Here is a 9,103-nt window from a genome sequence, read left to right as displayed (position 1 = left end):
GATTTCCATTTCTTTATCATCAACTCTGCTGGGTCTGTCAAACAGAAAATGCCACCACCAAAGAGTAAAAATTGAACTGATGGCCACTATTAAAAAGCAATAAATACTACTTGCAGCTACAATTCTGAATGAGGACTCACTTTATATAATTTAAATGTTATAAATTATTTTGAAATTTGTCAATTATTAAATTGTAAAAATTGAAGGTTTATTGTTTATTTTTGAAAATAATTTTTAATGTGCAACTTAACTTTTCTAGAAAATAAAATATTTGAGTAATAGTCCACAAGGTAAACACTGTAAAATAAAAATTATTTTCAAATAATATATAAAAACAACAGATAAGAGTGAAGGCTGTCATCCCACAGAGAATATTTTTTTTTAAAGATTTTATTTATTTATTTGACAGAGAGAGATCACAAGTAGGCAGAAAGGCAGGCAGAGAGAGAGGAGGAAGCAGGCTCCCCGCGGAGCAGAGAGCCCGATGCGGGGCTTGATCCCAGGACCCTGGGATCATGACCTGAGCCGAAGGCAGCGGCTTAATCCACTGAGCCACCCAGGCGCCCCGAGAATATTTTTATGGGGTCACAATGTTAATTTCTATTCTTCAGGTAGCATATGCAATGTATAAAGCCCTCCAGAGCACTGACTTTAGCCCTGTGGAAAAAGAAAGTGGGGGGAGGGAGCCATTTTCCGATTAGCATGTTCCAAACCAGTTATTTTCCTGAAGTTGGTTAATCCTGAGTTCTTTACCCAAAACTTTAAGACTGAGCAGGATATCTAGTTTATCACAGTATCTCATAACTACCCAGTCCTTGGGTTTAAAGAAACCATGTCTAAAAATGGGAGCGAGAGATGGTTGCGTGACTTGGTTGTTCAGAATCAATGAGAAAACATTTAAATATGCATCAGTTTCTCTCTCACTCTACACACCTGGGAGAGCAGATGATCTTCCTTCTGCTATTAGTCGTATTACCTTTCAACGTTGTTTTCTGGGAATATTTTTGTTACACTGGAAGATTTCAGTGTGGTGGAATTATAAATATATTCCCATTGCAATCACTATAGGAACATCCGTTTTTTTCTTTCTTTAAAGATTTATTTATTTGAGAGAGAGCATGGGGGCACAGAGAGAGAAGAAGAATCCCTGCTGAGCACGGAGGCCAATGTGGGGATCAATCCCGCACCTTGGGATCACGACTGAGCTGAAGGCAGACACTTAACCAACTGGGCCACCCAGGTATCCAAGGCACATTTGTTTTTTAAAAAATGCCAGTGCCTAGCTAGAAGCCAAATGAATTGTCATGTAATCTTTGGGAAAGGATTCAGGCATATGTTGGAAATCAGTGCTCTAGTAAGTCACCATAATTAAATTTATTTTACTTAATTCTTTGACTTAGTTAAAGCTATTACATTAACTATGAATGATCCACAATACAAACTTAAACATTACTAGTCTCTGCTTTAAATATTTGACTTATTAGTTTGCAAGTTATTCCCATGGCAAAGTACTCACCAAGAAGCAGCTCACAGGAAACAGCTTCTTTGACAACGTGCTGCTTTTTTCTTCCAACAAACCAGGATCTCTCTTCAAAGCTAATGGAAGGGTGAGATGTACTTTTTTTGGAACTTTTAAAGAAATCAATGAATGCCTAACTCTTAAATTAATAGGAAATTATTATGGCTAATTTTTTTCATGGAAGACAGAGATTTCTAAACTCTGGAAGATTAACAGTCATAGTTTTCCCCTATAGCAATTGGAATGATAAATCCTAGACCAAGACAATAGAAACTGCTGTAAATATGCACAAGAATATGCTGATGTAACCATTTAAAATTCCTGAACAAATTTATATCCATTCTATGGGATACAATGACACAGTCCATCACAAACATCAAATCTGGTGGGTTGTGCATCCAAAACAGAAGAGAGTCAGGAAGTAGAAACAACAAACGTTACTTTCCTTTGGACCATGTTGCTAGTCACTTTCTTATCAACTAGTTGCTTCCCACCTTTCAGAGTAGGTGAAGATCATTGAAGTCATAAATGAGATTATATTCAAGTGCCCTGATGATATATTTACCACAGAGTTCTTTACCATCCCTCATGAGGACACACAGGGTCCAAAAGGACAAACCTCTGGAATATTCAAGATTCATTAGAGGAGTACCAAAAAAAGGGAGCATGAACTTTAATCACAACAGATTCCCAGAGGACATTTATTTATTCATATTTGGAAATTAGAAATTTCAGCAGAAACATACCCTAATTACCATTTCACTGAATATGGTAGCACACTATCACCATTCTCAGGAGCCTATGCAGTCCTTTGTACAAGTCCTCAAAGGTATATTTGCCGTGAGTGCCCTAACATTGCAAAATTTACAAAGTCCTGAATTACATATGTCAAAAAGGCCAAGCTTGGGCATCAGAAAGAATTTTTCTACAATTGGCCTCGCTTTTTGTCCTTTTTAACCTGGTCTTTTCTTAATGAGATATGATTTATACACTGTACAATGCACAAATTTTAATTATAAGTTGATGATTTTCTACATATGTAAACATCCATGTAACCACTGCCCAAACCATAGAACATTCCCACCTCATCACAAGTGTCCTTGTGCCCCCACCCAGTCAATAGCCCACACCAAGAGAAAACAACTAAAGAACTACTTTAATTTCTGTCATTGCAATTTACTTTTGCCACCTCTTGAAATTCATTTATCTTTAATCCACTGAGCCACCCAGGTGCCCCTAAAATTCATTTAAATAGACCACAGCACATGTCTGAATTTATTTTTCCTCAGATTCGTTAGAGTTATCCATGCTGTCACATGAACCAATGATCAATTCTTTTGTATTGTTCTGTAGTAGGTCATTATCTATGTATATCACCATTTTCCATTCTCTCACTGAAGGACATTTATGTCCTTTCCAATTTAGGGCTACTATGAATAAAGACATTATGAATACTCTTCTACAAGTCTTTTTGAAGACAGCATTCATTTCTCTTGAGTATATGGCTTGGAGTAAAAGTACTAAATTAATTATAGAATAGGTCTTAGCACTATAAGAAATCGCAAAACAAGTTCCCAAATTGGATTTAGTCTCTCAATAGCAATGCATGAGAATTTAAAATGCTCCATATTATCCCATTGGTCTTGTAAGTCATTTTTATTTGGACACATTCTCTGTAAACTGGTTTGGCAACTATGGAAAACAATATGGAGGTTCCTCAAAAAATTAAAAATAGAACTACCATATGATCCAGAAATTCTACTTCTGACCATATATCCAAAGGAAATGAAAACAGGACATTGAAAGATATTGCACTACCATGTTTATCACAGCATTAGTCATAATAGCCAATATATGAAAACAGCCATCAGTGGATGAATGGGTAAAGAGATTATTATATGTGTGTGTGTGTGTGTGTATAACATGTATGTATACATACATTATATATAATATGTATATAATATCTATACATTATACTTTATGTATACATATATACCATATATATGTAGTCATATATATAATACATGCACATTATATATAATATAATATGTGTATTTATATGTAAATAATGTATTATTATTAAGCCATGAAAAAGAAAGAAATCCTGACATTTCTGACAACATAGATGGTCCTAAAGGACATTATGCAAAGCGAAATAAGTCAGAGAAAGATAAATAATATATGATATATCTTTTTACTTATCGGTCTTGCTAAGAGTTAAACAATTTTGTGAGTCATTTCAAAGAACCAACTTTTTCTTTAATTTTTCATGTTTGTCTTCTATTTCATTGGTTTATATATATATGCACTCATATTTGTCTGAATTCACACTTATCTGCATACTTCAGTTGTAATTTCCTTCTATATTCCTACTGTTTAAAACTGAACATCTAAATGATTAATTTTACATACTTATTTCTGATATAAACATTAATGTTATGAAGTTTCCTCTAAGCATGGCTTTAGGCTGCATTTCACAAATTTTAGTATGTTGTGTTAATATTTTTGCATCCAAAATATTTTCAGATTGTTTTAGTGAAATTTTCTGTAATCCAAGAGAGATATAGAAATGTATTGTTTCTAGCCAAGTACTAAGGAATTTTCTAGATGAATCATTGTAATTGATTTATTTAATTCAGTTGTGATTAGAGAACACATTCTGTGTATTTTCAGCCCTTTAACATGTTTATTTTTAATTTTTTTACTTTTTTATTAACATATAATGTAGTTTTAGCCCCAGGGGTACAGTCTCTGAATCACCAGGTTTACTTCATAGCACATTCCTTCCCCAATGTCCATAACCTCACCACCCTCTCCCTCCCCCCCCGGGGAACCCTCATTTTGTTTTGTGAGATTAAGAGTCTCTTATGGTTTGTCTCCCTCCTGATCCTGTCTTGTTTCATTTATTCTTTTCCTACCCCCAAACCCCCCATGTTGCCTCTCAACGTCCTCATATCAGGGAGATCATATGATAGTTGTCTTTCTCTGATTGACTTATTTCTCTAAGCATAATACCCTCTAGTTCCATCCACATCGTCACAAATGGCAAGATTTCATTTCTTTTGAAGGCTGCATAGTATTCCATTGTATATATACACCACCTTTTCTTTATCCATTAATCTGTTGATGGACATCAAGGTTTTTTCCATAGTTTGGCTATTGTGGACATTGCTGCTATAAACATTCAGTGTAACTGCCCATTCGGATCACTACATTTGTATCTTTGGGGTAAATACCCAGTAGTGCAATTGCTGGGTCATAGGGTAGCTCTATTTTCAACTTTTTGAGGAACCTCCATGCTGTTTTCCAGAGTGTTTGAACCAGCTTGCATTCCCACCAACAGCATAGGAGGGTTCCCCTTCCTCTGCATCCTTGCCAGCATCTGTAATTTCCTGCCTTGTTAATTTTAACCATTCTGACTGGTGTGAGGTGATATCTCATTGTGGTTTTGATTTGTATTTCCCTGATGCCGAGTGATATAGAGCACTTTTTCATGTGTCTGTTGGCCATCTGGATGTCTTCATTTGCAGAAATGTCTGTTCATGTCCTCTGCCCATTTCTTGATTGGATTGTTTGTTCTTTGGGTGTTGAGTATGCTAAGCTCTTTATAGATTTTGGATACTAGCCCTTTATCTGATATGTCATTTGCAAATATCTTCTCCCATTCTGTCAGTTGTCTTTTGGTTTTGTTGACTGTTTCCTTTGCTGTACAAAAGGTTTTGATCTTGATGAAGTCCCAATAGTTCATTTTTGCCCTTACTTCCCTTGCCATTGGCGATGTCCTAGAAAGAAGTTACTCCGGCTGAGGTTGAAGAGGTTGCTGCCTGTGTTCTCCTCAAGGATTTTGATGGATTCCTTTCTCACATTGAGGTCCTTCATCCATTTGGAGTCTATTTTCATGTGTGGTGTTAGGAAATTGTCCAATTTCATTTTTCTGCATGTGGCTGTCCCAATTATCCCAACACCATTTGTTGAAGAGGCTGTCATTTTTCCATTGGACATTCTTTCCTGCTTTGTTGAAGATTAGTTGACCATAGAGTTGAGGGTCTATTTCTGGGCTCTCTGTTCCATTCCATTGACCTATGTGTCTGTTTTTGTGCCAGTACCATACTGTCTTGATGATGACAGGTTTGTAATAGAGCTTGAAGTCCGGAATTGTGATGCCACCAACTTTGGCTTTCTTCTTCAATATTCTCTAGCTATTTGAAGTCTTTTCTGGTTCCATATAAATTTTAGGATTATTTGTTCCATTTCTTTGAAAAAAATGTATGGGATATTGATAGGCATTGCATTACACGTGTAGATTGCTTTAGGGAGCATAGACATTTTCACAATATTTGTTCTTCCAATCCAGGAGCATGGAACATTTTTCCATTTCTTTGTGTCTTCCTCAATTTCTATCATGAGTACTTTATAGTTTTCTGAGTATAGATTCCTTGCCTCTTTGGTTAGGTTTATTCCTAGGTATCTTATGGTTTTGGGTGCAATTCTAAATGGGATTGACTCCTTAATTTCTCTTTCTTTTGTCCTATTGTTGGTGTAAAGAAATGCAACTGATTTCTGTGTCCTGACACTTTACTGAATTCCAGTACAAGTTCTAGCAGATTTGGAATGGAGTCTTTTGGGTTTTTCCACATATAGTACCATATCATCTGCAAAGAGTGATAGTTTGACATCTTCTTTGACAATTTGGATGCCTTTAATTTCTTTTTGTTATCTGATTGCTGAGGCAAGGACCTCTAGTACTATGTTGAAAGGAAGTGGTGATAATGGACATCCCTGTTGTATTCCTTATCTTAGCAGAAAAGCTCTCAGTTTTTCTCCATTGAGAATGATATTCATGGTGGGTTTTTCATAGATGGTTTTGATGATATTGATGTAGGCACCCTCTATCACTACACTTTGAAGAGTTTTGATCAGGAAAGGATGCGTACTTTGTCAAATGCTTTTTCAGCACCTATTGAGAGTATCATATGGTTCTTGTTTTTTCTTTTATTAATGTATTGTATCACATTGGTTGATTTGCAGATGTTGAACCAACCCTGCAGCCCTGGAATAAATCCCACTTGGTTGTGGTGAATGATCCTTTTAATGTACTGTTGGATCCTATTGGCTAGTATTTTGGTGAGAATTTTCACACCTGTTTTAATCAAGGACATTGGTCTGGTGCTCACTTCGGCACCACATGTACTAAAATTGGAATGATACAGAGAAGATTAGCATGGCCCCTGCACAAGGATGACATGAAAATACGTGAAGTGCTCCATATTTTAAGGTAACACAATGTCAATAAAAACTTATCTATCAATAATCACTCTCAATGTGAATAGCCTAAATGTGCCCATAAAGTGACACAGGGTTGCAGATTGGATAAAATGACAGGACCCATCCACACGTTGTCTACAAGAGACCTATTTTGAACCTAAAGATACACCCAGACTGAAAGTGAAGGGATGGAGAAGAATCTTTCATACCAATGGGCCTCAAAAGAAGGCCGGGGTAGTGATTCTCATATCAGGTAAATTAGATTTTAAACTAAAAACTGTAGTCAGAGATACAGAAGGACCCTCCATAATTCTTAAAGGGACTATCCACCAAGATGATCTAACAATTGTAAATATCTATGCCCCCAATATGGGAGCAGCCAATTACATAAGAAAACTATTAATCAAGATAATGAGTCATATTGATATGGATACATTAATAGTAGGAGATCTTAACACACCTCTCTCAGTAAAAGACAGATCATCAAAGCAGAAAATCAATAAAGAAATAAGAGCATTGAATGAAATATTGGACCAGATGGACCTCATAGACATATACAGAACATTCCACCCTAAAACAACAGAATACTCATTCTTCTCAACTGCACATAGAACCTTCTCCAGAATAGACCACATACTCGTCACAAAGCAGGACTCAACCGATACCAAAAGACTGACATTATTCCCTGCATATTCTCAGGTCACAATGCTTTGAAACTGGAATTCAATCACAAGGAAAAGTTCAGAATGAACTCAAACACCTGGAAGCTAAAGACTACCTTGCTTAAGAATGCTTGGATCAACCAGGAGATCAAAGAAGAACTTAAACAATTCATGGAAACCAATGAGAATGAAGAAGCTTTGGTCCAAAACCTATGGGATACAGCAAAGATGATTCTAAGGGGGAAATACATAGCCATCCAAGCCTCCCTCAAAAAAATTGAAAAATTCAGAATACACCAGCTGTCTCTACACCTTAAAGAACTGGAGAATCAACAACAAATCAAACCAACTCCACATGCAAGAAGGGAAATAATCAAGATTAGAGCATAGATCAATGAGGTAGAAACCAGAGATACAGTGGAACGTATCAATGAAACCAGAAGCTGTTTTTTTTTTAAACATTTATTTGACAGAGACAGATCACAAGTACATAGAGAGGCAGGCAGAGAGAGAGAGAGAGAGGGAGCAGGCTCCCTGCTGAGCAGAGAGCCCCATGTGGGACTCGATCCCAGGACCCCGAGATCATGACCCGAGCCGAAGGCAGCGGCTTAACCCACTGAGTCACCCAGGCGCCCCAGAAGCTGGTTTTTTGAAAGAATCAATAAGATCAATAAACCATTGGCCACACTAATCCAAAAGAAAAGAGAGAAAGCCCAAATTAATATAATTATGAATGAAAAGGGAGAGATCACAACTAACACCAAGGAAATAGAAACAATCATCAGAAATTATTACCAACAGTTATATGCCAATAAGCTAAGCAACCTAGATGAAATGGATGCATTCCTGGAAAACTACAAACTCCCAAAATTGAACCAGGAAGAAATTGACAACCTGAATAGACCGATATCTAGTAATGAGATTGAAGCAGTGATCAAAAACCTCCCAAAAAACAAGAGCCCAGGACCTGATGGATTCCCTGCCTGGGTAATTCTACCAAACTTTCAAAGAAGAAATAACACCAATTCTCCTGAAGCTGTTTCAAAAAATTGAAGCAGAAGGAAAACTTCCAGACTCTTTTTATGAAGCCAGCATTACCCTGATCCCCAAACCAGGCAAAGACCCTACCAAAAAGGAGAATTTCAGACCAATATCACTGATGAATATGAATGCTAAGATTCTCAACAAGATCCTAACAAACAGGATCCAGCAGACCATTAAAAAGATTATCCACCATGACCAGGTGGGATTCATCCCTGGGTTACAAGGATGGTTCAACATTCGCAAATCAATCAATGTGATAGAACAAATCAATAAGAGAAGAGAGAAGAATCACATGGTCCTCTCAATTGATGCAGAAAAGCATTTGACAAAATCCAGCATCCGTTCATGATGAAAATGGTTCAAAGAATAGGGATAGAGGGAACATTCCTGAACTTCATAAAATCTATCTATGAAAGACCCACAGCAAATATGATCCTCAATGGGAAAAAGCTCACAGCCTTCCCGTTGAGACCAGGAACACAACAAGGATGACCACTCTCACCACTCTTGTTCAACATAGTATTAGTAGTCCTAGCAACAGCAATCAGACAACAAAGAGAAATAAAAGGTATCCAAATTGGCAAGGAAGAAGTCAAACTCTCTCTCTTTGCAG

At 36.8% G+C, this 9,103-nt stretch overlaps 1 non-coding gene across 1 annotated transcript; it reads left to right on the top strand.

Annotated features, from left to right (window-relative positions):
* The first annotated feature begins 6,685 nt into the window (after positions 1–6,685).
* LOC123955840 lies at positions 6,686–6,792 on the top strand. The gene has a single exon (XR_006821385.1). It is a non-coding gene; the product is annotated as a U6 spliceosomal RNA (small nuclear RNA).
* Positions 6,793–9,103: the final 2,311 nt, after the last annotated feature.

The sequence above is a fragment of the Meles meles genome, chromosome 13 (assembly GCF_922984935.1).
Source record: "Meles meles chromosome 13, mMelMel3.1 paternal haplotype, whole genome shotgun sequence".
Classification (NCBI taxonomy): Eukaryota; Metazoa; Chordata; class Mammalia; order Carnivora; family Mustelidae; genus Meles; species Meles meles.
This window is presented reverse-complemented; position numbering and strand designations above follow the sequence as displayed.